This window comes from Convolutriloba macropyga, chromosome 6, assembly GCF_964194025.1.
Source record: "Convolutriloba macropyga chromosome 6, txConMacr16.3, whole genome shotgun sequence".
Classification (NCBI taxonomy): domain Eukaryota; kingdom Metazoa; phylum Xenacoelomorpha; order Acoela; family Convolutidae; genus Convolutriloba; species Convolutriloba macropyga.
This window is the reverse complement of record NC_134473.1, coordinates 52,185,400-52,200,804: the sequence shown is the minus strand read 5'-3', so window position 1 is coordinate 52,200,804 and position 15,405 is coordinate 52,185,400. Positions and strand designations below refer to the sequence as shown.

General features: G+C 33.0%; 1 protein-coding gene across 1 annotated transcript in view; it reads right to left on the bottom strand.

Annotated features, from left to right (window-relative positions):
- LOC142341744 (E3 ubiquitin ligase Rnf121-like) overlaps positions 1-15,405 on the bottom strand; it is a 168,264-nt gene that overhangs the window by 138,437 nt on the left and 14,422 nt on the right. The gene's annotated exons all lie outside the window — the stretch shown is intronic.

The window sequence follows — 15,405 nt, the reverse complement described above, 5'->3', positions numbered from 1 at the left end:
CTGTGACGTTTAAGCCAGATGTTTATTGTCTTGGGGTAATTCAGCGTCGGGAGAAAAGAGCCAGCATCAATGCAATCAATAAAGAATTTAAAAAAACTGTTTTTAATAGTTCATCACGACAATTAGGCTATTTCAGTTCAACTATAAAGTCAAACAAATATTAATTTGTTTGAATAACAGATCCGAGTATTCTTAATGTGATAACTCCAGTGAGTTTCATGATTGAATTTTAATGATGAAAATTTCAAAGGTTTTGAAATGAATTTATTAATTTTTTGGAGGTGGGTGGGTGGAAAGCATTGCTCGAAGTCAAAAGTCTGTGCACCAATGTAACTGTAGTTGAAGTTTTAAAGAACTGTAATCCACTTATGAGGATCCGGAGAAAACGAGTTCTGTTATGAAGACACTTTTACGTCTAGCCGCACAGAACGTTCTCTTTATTTGTAATATACACTGCTACAGAAGTTGGGCGGAGGAGCAATGGGTGCTTCGTTGGCCTTAATTCATGTAGATGAAGTTTTTATGAGTTTTTTTTTTGCACAACCAGGGACGAAGGAGGGAGAAGAAAAGTGACATGGAAAAAAGTGCATTATTTGGAATCAGCGTGTTCAATTCCGATGGAATTGAATCGAGTGCGGATCCTGTAAACACTGGTTTCCTGCAAAACGATAAAAAATTACTCACGCGGATGATAAAAACATGCAGGAAGTCGCATGAATCTGACAATTTTTGGCGGATTTATTCCAAAATACTTACAACACAGGACAGACATGATCTAGAATTATTCGAAATATAAGTAGAAGACATAGTCTGCACTGTAAAAAGAATCCCTAAGAGTCCCTTGAGTATAAGAGATCAGATTACAAAAACTTACAATTACTTCGTAGGGATCTGACAGCAACCCCCATGGATTTGAACCTAATCACAAAGACAACAACAAAATAAAGTGTCATTGGTATCAAAAGGCTGCATACCAGCTAAATCTCATGTTTCCTTAGCTGTGCACCTTTACTAAATACGAAAAACATGATTCAAAGGACTATGCATATTAACATCAAGGCAACCAATGATTGAATATCATATGAAGTAGACAATACTAAAAATCCTCAGATGCAGACAAAAAATCACTATCCAACAGTTTTGCTAATGAGTTTTGATAATGAGACGTTGGTTAAAAGGATAACAAAAAACACATCTTCACCTCGTATCGTTGCGAAATTGATTCGAATACGTTTTGATGTTTTTTCAGTCTACGCGCAAAAAACTGTGTAAGTTTTCCTTTGTATCGAAGAAAGATCGGTTCATGTTTGTTGAGTGGAGCTATCAGAAGGAAAAAGAGCTCAGAAGAAGAAACAGCTCAACACAAACAACGAGCATGAACCGATCCTTTTTGAAAACACAAGAAATTCTTTTTGCGCGTAGATTGAAATAAATTCGAAAGATAATGAATCATTTACACAACGCTAGCCCACCCTAATTGTTCTTTTGATAATTGCTTGAAATCACATGTGGTATAAAAATTTAAACGTTATGATTGCAATTTCATCTATGTAGACCAAACTACGCAACATGCTACTACTAGAGTTTCAGAGCACCAAAGAAATTTTTTTCGATAGCACAGCATTTCGCTGAATGCGGTAACTCATTGCAAAAGTTTGAGTGCACATAACCGACGTGTGTCGTGTCGTTAGAAAACTTATGCCAATTGAATCAAGTTAAATCAATAAATTAGAACCGCAACCAAAAATTCGCTAAGAGTACACGGGATGGAAATTATCATTAGAAAGTTTAGTCCAGTTTAACACGAAAATTTGACTCGAAGTTTGCTACAGATAGGATTGATTGTAAAAACTCCTACTCGGGAAAAGAAAAACAAAATAACCGGAGTTTTCCAATAAACAACGAAATAAGCGTTCCAATTCGTTGGGTGTAATAAAATTAATTAGTTGAATTAGATGTTGTAATCGTAATTTAGACTGTAAATAACTCAAAAAATTCTCCTTCGCTTTTTTCTGTCAAGGACATGTGTGAAGGGACTCTAAAAATCAGGTTTTTTGATTATGCATTAATTTTAAGTTAACCTGATGATGCACGGAAAATTCGAAAGGGTTTGTTTTTTGTAATCAAATTCATTTTTGATTGATCCTATTTCTTTGCAAATTGACCAAAGCCAATGTTTCTGCGGTAATGTATTCTCAAATGCCCGAACGCTCTTAAAATTGATTGGAAAAATTTTTTGACAGAAGGAAAAACATTGATTGTTCCATTAGACCGCGGTGTTTTGAACATTAATATTTGTTAACATATTTGCTCTGCCAATGTCATTGGAAGATGATTTTTTAACAGACCGTAAAAATAATAGTATGTTGCCTGTTTTTATTGGTTAATGTCAATTAATCTTTGACAATCTGATCCTCAAAAAATCAGCGCCAGTAGGACAGTTGACAAGCTATTAAATTTATGCGGTTGTAGTTTCTTGCTATCTGTTTTTTGGACTTGTAGAATGTACTTATCAACCACCAAATCAATTTTTTGAAATATGAAAATTTTCAAACCTATTAAATGAACGTAACCGGTAGATTTTTGAGATATGGCTTTTGGATAGTATGATTTCCAAAATTTCAGTGGAAAGTTGAATCCTTATCGTTTCTATGAATTCAATTCTAGAGCCAGTCTCGATAGACTTTCTTCCTTTGAGGTTCAAAGGAGTGTTTATTATCTATTGCTAAACCAAATTTCCTAACTTTGATTGTATCGCATATTTGATTGTCTCATTTATTTCTGTCGTTTCTGATTTTTTTCGGCACAATTCCCATAAAACATCATTCATTCTGTTTTGTCAGCATCCCATGCGAGGTCCTATTTTCAAAAACACAGAATGAATTTTTCAGAATTACTGCCAAATTATTTTTGTTTTTTTACCATTTTCTTTATAGGCAACAGAAGAGTATAGCAGGCAATCCTGGTATATTAACAACTTTGATAATATAGCTGTTGAGGTTCGCAACGTGTAAACCGAAGAGTAGAGGGTCAGACAGAGTACTCGCTCATATTCATTGATCGAGAGTCAACGATTCAAAATGCGAGGCACCGAAATGCAGACTGATTTTTATTAATGCAGTTTTAATTGAAAAACCGCCTGTTATTGATACATGTCGGTAAAGGAGCAACTTCTGTGTTACTTCTAGTTGGCAGGAAAAAAAAGTTTTTACAAGCTTTCATTGCATATGTAAGTACGATAGGGAGCAATTACAATTTTTTACAATTCAAAGAATTTGAATTGTATTGGGGCGCTGGCTTTTTTTAAGATCTGATCACACATTTTCATGACTTCTGAAGTCAAAATGGAGTAGTTATTTTGGTCACGCCAAAACAAGAAGTGGAGCGAAAAAGCGAGTGGTTTTGCGGTGTGAAATTTTTTTGCTCTAAATTTAAAGTACAATGAGAAAACGGTGTTTGATCAAAAATTCGCTTTCTCGCTAGTGGTTTTTTGTTCACATGCGGCAATTTCACTTTGATTTTTACTGTTTTTTATATTTTTTGTATCGATTTTTTTTTCTGAACGGTGTTCCCAATCCATTTATAGACCGTTCTAGTTCTAGTTTTTTGTTTAGTCAATGAAAATTCTTTGAATTGTACGTCAGGAATTTTCCTACTATGTTTTTGCTTTAATTGCAGCATTCAAATTATTTGATTTCGAGGATCTACAGTGGAAGCTAAAAAAATCATTCGAAATAAAAATATCTGCCCTAGACTGTTCACCCTCTTGCACTGGTGCTCGGCGTTGGTTCTACTTCATAGACCAAAGCGGATAATCTTATCGTCAATGAATCTCAAATGTCCGGACGATCCAAATTTTTTGGTGAAATTTCTATTCATTGAATGGGAAATAGAATGATTGTTTCATTAATTGACCGTAAAATGAAAGAAAAATATGCAGATGATTATTAAGTCGATGACCTTGTAAAAAAATTTGATGGTTAAACACCCAAATGTGATTATTTGGTTGGGTAGTTGTATGTTTTTTGAATGGTAGTTCCAAGTTAGTGGATTATTAATAAAAAATTAAGCGTGAGCACGACAGCTACTGCAAGTTTAAATTTCATTTTGATTATTCCCCAGTTCAACTGTCGTTTCAGCAATGACAATAGCAAACCTATAAAAACAACTGATCCCAGTAAGATGTTTTGATTACGATATTGAATATACTAACGTTTCCAGGACTTGTCCTGCTATGTTTTTACTTTAATTGCAGCATTCAAATTATTTGAATTCGAGGATCTACAGTGGAAGCTAAGAAAATCATTCGAAATAAAAAATATCTGCCCTAGACTGTTCACCCTCTTGCATTTACAAATTTTGTCTTTCAAGCTGCAAGCTGGAGTAGATGTATACACTAACAATGTTACAAAAAACAGAGTGCTCGGCGTTGGTATTACTTCATAGACCAAAGCGGATAATCTTATCGTCAATGAATCTCAAATGTCCGGACGATCCAAATTTTTTGGTGAAATTTCTATTCATTGAATGGGAAATAGAATGATTGTTTCATTAATTGACCGTAAAATGAAAGAAAAATATGCAGATGATTATTAAGTCGATGACCTTGTAAAAAAATTTGATGGTTAAACCCCCAAATGTGATTATTTGGTTGGGTAGTTGTATGTTTTTTGAATGGTAGTTCCAAGTTAGTGGATTATTAATAAAAAATTAAGCGTGAGCACGACAGCTACTGCAAGTTTAAATTTCATTTTGATTATTCCCCAGTTCAACTGTCGTTTCAGCAATGACAATAGCAAACCTATAAAAACAACTGATCCCAGTAAGATGTTTTGATTACGATATTGAATATACTAACGTTTCCAGGACTTGTCCTGCTATGTTTTTACTTTAATTGCAGCATTCAAATTATTTGAATTCGAGGATCTACAGTGGAAGCTAAGAAAATCATTCGAAATAAAAAATATCTGCCCTAGACTGTTCACCCTCTTGCATTTACAAATTTTGTCTTTCAAGCTGCAAGCTGGTGTAGATGTATACACTAACAATGTTACAAAAAACAGAGTGCTCGGCGTTGGTATTACTTCATAGACCAAAGCGGATAATCTTATCGTCAATGAATCTCAAATGTCCGGACGATCCAAATTTTTTGGTGAAATTTCTATTCATTGAATGGGAAATAGAATGATTGTTTCATTAATTGACCGTAAATGAAAAGAAAAATGTTCAGATGATTATTCAGTCGATGACCTTGTAAAAAAATTTGACGGTTAAACACCCAAATGTGATTATTTGGTTGGGTAGTTGTATGTTTTTTGAATGGTAGTTCTAAGTTAGTGGAGTATTAATAAAAAATTAAGCGTAAGCACGACAGCTACTGCAAGTTTAAATTTCATTTTGGTTATTCCCCAGTTCAACTGTCGTTTCAACAATGACAATAGCAAACCTATAAAAACAACTGATCCCAGTAAAATGTTTTGATTACAATATTGAATATACTAACGTTTCCAAAGTTTTAGTAAGGATTTCAGCAATTATTGTTTCCACAGTTGTAAATCCAGGGCGATTCGCTGTAGATTTTTTCTTGTTTTGAGGTTCATATGACTGTTTACAATCTATTGCTAAACATAATTTATTAGCCTCATTATTTCCCAAATTTAATTTCATTATACTTTTCTGTCCTTTCCAGACCCTTGTTTGTATTGTCAATTACAATGATTATTCTATTTTTTCAGCCTCCAATTTAGTCAATACTTTTGATAGCACGAAGTGAAATTGTGGTTAACTTTTGGTCAAATCGTTTTTGTTTGATGAGCAACGTTTGTTGAAGAAGAATTGAAGAGTTATGAGGTCTTAAATATACAGACCAAGGAGTACAGAATCACGTAAATTTCCCTAGCACACACTTAGGCTAACTTAGTTCAACTAGAAAAAATTACATAAAAGCGTACTGGTTCACATCCCTTATACTTCTATACTTTGTTTAAAATAGTATTAGGCATGCATTATTAAAGCGTCATCACTAAAAGTTTTTCCTATTATCAATGACTTATTATGTTATGCTCCGAAAGAAAAATGAATATCGGAAAAAAATACCAAATCTTATTATCTAACTGGAAAAATGTCCGTCATTATTAGAAATCTTGAATAAATAATCCCATGTGAATACAGGAGTAACTTCTTTAACTTGTAACTGATCGAAAAAAAAACGAGTTTTTGATAGCCTTCTGCATTTTTGGGCCTGCAATCAAAGTTTTGAATTGCAAATGGTCTGCGAGGTAGTCTCTCAAAGTGGAAATAAAACCTGCTTTGTAGCTAGCCATTTCGATAACCGCAAAAAAGGAATAATTGGAGATCTTTTCTCCGACATCCATGTCACCAAAATTTCTATTCAAAAAAGTAGTTTGGTTTTAAACAAGAGAAAAAGCTCTGATTTCTCGTTTAAAGTTTTATTCATCTTTCAATTTATCTAACTTTTTCATAAGTTTCAAAGATTGGTTGAATTAATCCTCACTCACTAATTAAGAGAAAAGTTCGTTTGATCTGAGATAGTTATTACATTTTTGTTTCTATTGTTCTGAACATTCTGTAGTTTTTTTGACATTTTCTGAATCTGAAAGTCAATTGAAATAAAATTTTTTGACCTGCAGAGTGTTCACCTAATTGCAATTTAAGAGTTTTTTTCTGGTTGCGTGCTGACCTGAAGATAAAAACTTAAAAATGAAAAAAGACTGATTGCTCGGTAGTGTCAATTTTTTTGTTGGCCCATGCAATTTCGCCGTCAAAAATTCTCAGCTGTCCAAACGCGCTTAAAATTCAGTTGAATTGTTTAATGATGAAGGGAATTTGAAATTTTGCTCCATTGAATGAGCATAAATTGTACAAAAAATAATTATATGATCAGTCAACCGATGTCCTTGGAAGACGATTTTTTTGCTTAGGACCATAATTGTAATATGTTGCGCTAGGTAGTTGAAGGTTTTTGAATGGAAGTTCTATGTTGGTGATGTAATTATAAAAACCAGCACAATAAGATAGCTGGGTATTAATTCGTGCAAAATCTAAAACATCTAGAGTGTTTGGGGTAACTGCCTTCCAAAAAATTGACCATTTTCTTCCTTCTTTCGAAAGTGACCATCAAAAACCGCACATCTGACTTCAACTAACCGTTAAAAACTATAATATTTTTTTTGCATTATTTAATTGAATCTGAAATAAATTCAAAAAAGTATCATAGAATTAAATGATAAATGCCGCGTTGGGATAAAAAGTGGTTGAAATGGAAGAAGTGATTGGTTGGAACCCATTTACGGCACCAAAAACCGATGATTTTTCAATAAAAATATCACCGCTTTCTCTGCCTTCACAATTTTGGAAAACTAATCACTTGCGCTACAATTTTTGAGAATTTTTGATCGAAACGTGTATCATGAGAAAAACTAACTAGTCCTTCACTTTTTCCTTATAATATGGTTTTTGTGTCCTTGGCTTGTTACAAAAACAAAATTTTGGGTAAGTTTACGTTAGCATGGCTCAAGTATTGTTTTTTTACCTGAATTCAAATCAAGGAAAGCTTAAGGTTACGTTTACTTCAATTACACATTGACAAAAGTTTACCTTAACTTTGTTTAGGTAAAACTACCTTAATTTTATATAGTAAAAAAGAAGTAGCAAGTAGAATGTATGCAGTGTTTTTCTTGAGCTCTGTCACTGAAGAAGAGTTGGTCGCTACGATGTGCATGGCAGACTATTTATTAATTGCGAGACCACTCAACCTGGTCAGTTGTCAAATAAATGATTTAAAAGCGTTAACTCTAACAAGAAGGCGCGGTTATGTGCGTTTGCCCATAAAGTTCCGACCCCACTAATCTATATAATTGACTTATTTGTCTACCAAATTGAGGGAAAGATAAAAGAGTTATTATATGGTTGAACAAACCATTAAATGTACAAAAACAATATATCTTAGAGGGCCGGTGAGACCTGTCATTAATGTGGCTACCAGAAAAGACAACGACAAAAATCAAACTTTTACAAATATTATTTACGACCAGAACTTGTTGTCTATTTTTTCAAAACACTAATTACCAAATCAAAATGGCATAAGATAAAACCTATACTTAAAAAATAAAACGTGTACTTCATTAGGAAAAAAATATGGTACTAATCCTCAATGCGACTTGATAACAAGTCGACGAGAAAAGAGCGAAAGGGCAAAGTTTCAAAAAACGTTGCCATTCTTAAAAAACAAATAAACGTCAAACTGATTTGAAACACTATGCAACAACTGAAATTATTGCGAGATTAATTTATGCCTCCATAGAAAGTGACTGAGACCTTTCAATAACCAAAACATATCATAGGACTACAAAAAGAAGGACAACTACAGGCAAAAATAGAATATTCCGAGTTTGCACAAAAGTGCTGTCTAGCCAATTAAACATTAGGCTGTTCACTAAGAGCAATAATTTTTCAATTTCTTTTCAAATGGCAACAGAACGGGCCATTATTGTGATACTGTGAAAAGAGATCAGAAATTAAAAGGGGGGAATTGTAGTTCAATGAGAAGCAAATTGTAGTTCCGTAGTTAATAAATTTGACTTTTTATAGAAAAACTAAATTACAAGTTATCAGAAATAAGATTGGCAAAGCTCAAAATTTCATTTTCCTTTACTAAAAACCAATATTTTCAAAAGTTACAACGAACATAAGCTTTCAACTAAAAGAATAGACAGTTTATCTTGCGCCGGCATCAAAAACTAATTGCCCAGTTTTTATATAGACAAAGTCACAAGACTTTGAAAAAACGATAAATTCAAGAAGATATTACCCTCAAGACATTTGAATCTGCACTTCATTCTTCATTGAACGTCATAAAGTCTTTTAGTTGAAAAATTACCTCAAAATGACAAAAAAGCACAAACGTTGAAAAGTAACTAAAACTCGCAAAGTTCTTTTAAAACAAATTGACTGATCCCTAGATACACCAGTCAAAAAGTTTAACGATCAAATAAATTATTGCTTAGATCAGCAAAAAACAAATGAGATCTCTCTATAATGAGGCTAAGTTACAAAAATGATACGAAATTGTAAAATTCGAAGAATTGCCAAAACCAGTACAAAAGGGAAGTTGAATACTTTAAATTATTTGAAGAAAAAATTATTTGAAAGTCATAAAAACCGTTAGTTATGTACAGATATTAGTCGTTGAGTTCTTTTAAATGTCAAATGTTGGCCATTGAGACAGTTTGTTACCCAAAATATGGCATATAACAAAAAATAACAACAAATACAAGGCAAATAAAAACTATCCAATTCTCCAACAGAACGGAGACGTAGTCCTCAAAACTATATGTAATTAAAACAACAACTATGCTCAATTGCAAAGAAGCACAAAAAGAACAGAAAAAAGAAGTGCAGTTGTGCACAAAAATCATAAAACTTTGGTATGAAAACTCGTAGTACCAAAACCAAGAAGCCGTTATTCAAGAACGACTGCCACAAAGAATATTTTGCGTCATACTTTAATGTAGCTTGACCTGTATTTAATCAGAATAAGCAAAAATGACAGAAAACAGATAAAAAGTATTGAAAAAGTTAAAAAATCTCTGAAAATTTCTACAACAATTATATTCAATGTCATATGAGACATTAGATAACAACCGAATGCATTATACAGGTTCAATTACACTTATTGAGGAAGCCATTTGGACGTTGATCACTGAGAATTAGCCAAGAGAGCGCAAAAAGAATAACAAATAAATTTAAAACACCAGATTTAACCTAAAGTTTATTACAACTCTTCATCAAAACCATAAAATCCATTAGGTTTTTCTCTGAAAACAAACTCTATGTACGTTATGCATTATTTTCACGTGTATGGAAGCTGTCATTAATTGAGCCGGGATCTCAAAACCGATCAATAATTAACATTAAAAAACAGTGAAGCAAAATATTTTGAAAAATATTAAATTATTGAAATAAATCTCATACAGAAATAAAAAATTTCTGATTGTAAGAATCCACGATGAGATCAAATCTATACCTGACTTTTTTGGGCACCAAAAAAACCGCCCAAATGTTTCAAATGTTTGTGAAGTAGATCCCGCGGTGAGTTAATTTTTGAAAAATTAAAAAAACAGTGATGATTTTCGTATAATTTTTGAGTTAAATTTGCAAAAAAACGGCAGAATTTTAATTCTAGAAGACAATTATAGGGCGCTATGTTTTTAATAGTGGTCTTTGGGAGATTACGGAGTCTCTGTCAGTGGTTTATAGGTCTCTACGTCTGGCAAATTTTAACAAAGTGAACCAAAAAAGCATATTTTGTTCATTTTTGATGAACAATTTTAGCCAAAAGCTTCAATCATTAATTCAGCAACTTAAACGAAAACAATAACACTGCATCATTTAAAATGTCAACATGTCGTTCTTTATATTAGAAAAATTGAGCCAAATTTTAGCGAAAATTACGGAAAATGTAAATAAAAACTGTCGAATATTCACAAAATTTAAATCTCGGTAACTCCCTGTAAAACACGAAATTTGAAAAAATCTTTTTAATTCCACATTCTAGGATTTACGTGCTTTCTAATGATTTACTCACAAGTCTCTACGATGAATAAAACGATCGGACAAAAATTGTCTGAACAAAAACAACCCAGTTGAGTATATATTTCCTCCCTCCCCAATAAATTGGGAGTCGGAACAAAAACACACCTTCTGGTAGCAATTAAAACTCTCTGTCAACTCTACTTGCCTTTTGCTGAAGATTGTTTTGATTACCACAGAAAACTATTTGGACAGTTTTTTAGCGTATCCTGTTTTCGAACAAAGTTTAAAGATAAGTTTTAACAACTGGAACAACAAGACCAAGTGGCAGTGGGTTCTGTTAAGAACATACCAACGTTGATTTGGTGGTGCTCATTTAATTCAGTGACAAAGAAAGGATAAAAAATAAGAATTTTAGGGAATTTAGTTATCCTACTTCTCTGAATCCTTGAGTCTTCACTTCATTCTTCATTGAACGTCATAAAATCTTTTAATTGAAAGATAATCTCAAAATGTCAAAAAACACACACATTAAAAAGTAATTAAAACTCGCAAAATTGTTCTATAACAAATTGACTAAGCACCAAAAAAACCAGTCAAAACGTTTAACGATCAGATAAATTATTGCTCAGTTCAGCAAAAAACTAATGAGATCTCTCTATAATGAGGCTAAATTACAAAATTGATACGAAATTGTAAAATTCGAAAAAGTTGCGAAAACCTGTGCAAAAGGGAAAATGAACACTTTAAATTAATTGAAGAAAAAATGATTTGAAAGTGATGAAAACCGTTAGTTATGTACAGATATTTGTCGTTGAGTTCTTTTAAATGTCAATAATTGGCCATTGAGACATTTTGTTACCCAATATATGGCAAAAGGTGACAAAAAATACCAATGAAAACAAATCAAATTAAAAAACTACCCATTTTTGCAAGAGAACAGAACCGGAGCCCTCAAAACTGTAAGTAATAAGAACAAAAACTATACTCAATTGCAAAGAAGCATAAAAAGAACAAAAAAAGGTGCAGTTATGCACAAAAATCACAAAATTTTGGTATGAAAACTCGTAGTACCAAAACCAAGAAGCCGTTATTTAAAAAGGACCGCCACAAAGAATCGTTTGCGTCTTATTTTAATGTAACTTGACCTCTAATTACTCAGTATAAATTAAAAATTACAGAAAGCAGATGTATAGTATTGAAAAAATCAAAATTACTGAAAATTTCTTACAACAATTATATTCAATGTCATAAGAGACATAAGATAACAACTGAATGCATTTTATAGATTCAAGTACACCTCATGAGGAAGCCATTCGGATTATTGATCACTGAATTAGCAATTAGAATTAGCAAAGAGAGCGCAAAAAGAATAACAAATAAACTTAAAACACCAGAATTCACCTGAAGTTTATTAAAATTCTTCACCAAAACCATAAAATCTTCTCTGAAAACAAACTTTATGTACATTTTGCCTATTTTTCATGTAAATGGGAGCTGTCAAAAATTGAGCCGTGATCTAAAAACTGGTCAATAATTAACATTAAAAATCAGTGAAGCAAAGTATTTTGAAAAATATTAAAAAATTAAAACATTTCTCATACAAAAATTCAAAATTTCTGATTGTAAAAATCCCCAATGAGGTCAAATCTATCCCTGATTTTTCCGCGCGCCCAAAAAAACCGCCCAAATGTTTTAAATGTTTGTGAAGTGGATCACGTGGTGAGTTAAACTTTTGAGAAATCAAGAAAAAACAAAAATAATTTTCGTATAATTATTGAGTTAAATTTGCAAAAAACGGCGATATTTTAAATCTAGAAGATTATTATAGGGCGGCCTATTTTGACTAGTGATCTTTTCGAGACTACGGAGTCTGTGTAAGTGGTTTAAAGGTCTCTACGTCTGGCAAATTTTAACAAAGTCAACCAAAAACAAAGCAAATTTCGTTCATTTTTGATGAACAATTTTAGTCAAAAAAATTTCAATCATTAATTCAGCAACGCTCCTCTATCTCAAACGAACACAATAACACTGTATAATTTAAAATTTTAACATGTCGTTCTTTATATTTGCAAAATTGAGCCAAATTTTAGAAAAAAATTACGGAAAATGTAAATAAAAACTGTCGAATATTCACAAAAGTTTAAGACTCGGTAACTCCCTGTAAAACACGAAATTCGAAAAAACCTTTTTAATTTCATATTCTAGGATGTACGTGCAGTACATCCAACACAGTTGAGTATAGAGTTCCTCCCTTCCCACTAAATTGGGGGTCGGAACACAAGCACACCTTCTGGTAGCAAAAAAACTCACTGTCAACTCTACCTAATTTTTACCGAAGATTGTTTTGATTACCACAGAAAACTATTTGGACATTTTTTTAGCGTATCCTGATTTCGAACAAAGTTTAAAGATGAATTTTAACAACAGGGAACAACAAGACCAAGTGGCAATTAATTCTGTTAAAAACATACTTACGTTGATTTGGTGCTGCTCATTTAATTCAGTGATAAAAGAAGATAAAACATAACTATTATAGGGAAGTTAGTTATACTAATTCTCTGTTTAAAGTATTTCCTTGCGATAAGTTACTTAAGGCAAGGAAATCTCCTTTGGTCAGAGCTAATCATAGAGAACGGAATGATTTCTCAAGGTCCCCTTTTTTTCGGTAACTTTTTTTCGGGGGGGGGGGGGGGGGGGGGGGTCCGTAGGTTAAATGCCCATTAAGCAGGGGGTCAGAAATTTTCTCCATTTATTGTGTTTTACTAAGTGCCGAGCAATTGGGCGCAAACTCCCTCGGGCCACAAAGTATTTCAGGTGACTTATGTAAAGTCTTTTTGATCTATTTTGTTTTCCCGCCCAGCTTAGTGCAAATGTTTTTTTTACGCATGTGCTTTCTTGGATCTTTTCCGTTTGTGCCCCCCCCCAGAAGCACGTGCCATATTTTTACATAATGATTTACTTTGTAATGGCATGTTATCTGTATCTGGAGGGCCCCATATTGTACTGGGGGGGCACAAACGAAATTGAAAAATCAAGAAAAAACAATGATGATTTTTGTAAAATTGTTGAGATAAATTTGCAAAAAACGGCGACATTTTAATTCTAGAAGACTATTATAGGGCGCTTTAATTCGACTAGTGATCTTTTGGAGATTACGGAGTCTCTGTAAGTGGTTTAGAGGTCTCTACGTCTGGCAAATTTTAACAAAGTCAACCAAAAACAAAGCCAATTTTGTTCATTTTTGATGAACTATTTTAGCCAAAAAAATTTCAGTCATTAATTCAGCAACGCTCCTCTATCTCAAACGAAAACAATAACACTGTATCATTTAATTTCTAAACAGGTCGTTCTTTATATTAGCAAAAATGAGACGAATTTTAGCAAAAATTACGAAAAATAAAAATAAAAACTGTCGAATATTCACAAAACTTAAATCTCGGTAACTCCCTGTAAAACACGAAATTTGAAAAAATCTTTTTAATTCCACATTCTAGGATTTACGTGCTTTCTAATGATATACTCACAACTCTCTACGATGAATAAAACAATCGGCCAAAATTTGTCCGCACAAAAACCACCCAGTTGAGTTTATAGTTCCTCCCAGCCCACTAAAATGGGGGTCGGAACAAAAACACACCTTCTGGTAGCAAAAAAATCTCTCTTTCAACTCTGTTTGGCATTTGCTGAAGGTTGTTTTGATTAGCACAGAAAACTATTTAGACGACTCTGTAGCGTATCCTGATTTTAAACAAAGTTTGAAGATAAATTTTAACAACGGGGAACAACAAGACCAAGTTGCACTGGGTTCTGTTAAAAACATACCAACGTGGATTTGGTGGTGCTAATTTAATTCAGTGATAAAAGAGGATAAAACATAACTATTTTAGGGAAATTAGTTATACTAATTCTCTGTTTAAAGTATTTCCTTGTGAAAAGTTACTTAAGGCAAGGAAACCTCGTTTGGTCATAACCAATCATAGAGAACGGAGTGACTTCTCAGGGTCCCCTTTTTTTCGGTAACTTAGCAATTGAGAATCAGTTAAAGAACTGCTGAACAAAAAGGAAAACATTTCAGATATAATCTGCTGCTGTGCCCACTGTTTTTGATGACCCCCGCTTCCTCCATACTATAAGTTGTTATATAGCGCATGTTACTATGCACACAAGGGGTGTGTGTGTGTGTGTGTGTGTGTGTGTGTGTGTTTGTGGGGGGGGGGTCGTAGGAGTTAAATGCACACTAAGCGGGGGGTCAAAAATTATTTCGTTTTACTGTATTTTACTATAAACAGCCTGTTTGTTGGAGGCGTGATTTGTTCTTTCTGAACTAGTGATGTCAGATTATTGAATCTAAAGGTCGTATTAGTTCAATTTCAAAGTTTCTTGGATTTAAAGTGAAATTTAAAGTTTATGGAAAACTTTCACTTATGTAAAATTGCAGTCTACATAGCTTGATACAGACAGACCCGTCTTTAAACCAATCCCAGGACAACAAATTTTTCAGTGAAAGCCCTATAAAAAATTGTTTAAAAAGTGCAAATTAACATCCTAACTCTCAAATAAGTATAAAGTCTGTTAGAGAATCAGGGATAAAAAATAAATTATTCAGGCACTAAAACATCGATGCATCTCAACTTTGCCAAATAGTTTGCAAATCTTAGGAAAGCACGTGGAAACAACGTACTCAAAATAATTTTTTGCCGCGCATTTGTTTTAAGTTTCTTACCCACTTAGTTACTCTGATTTTGCTTCCCCTATATAGTTGCTCTACGATAAGTTGCCCTGTTGCCCTCTTGCACTATTAAACCCTCACTTTTGACTTTTCCTCAAATGTCGAGAAAATGCGCTTAAATT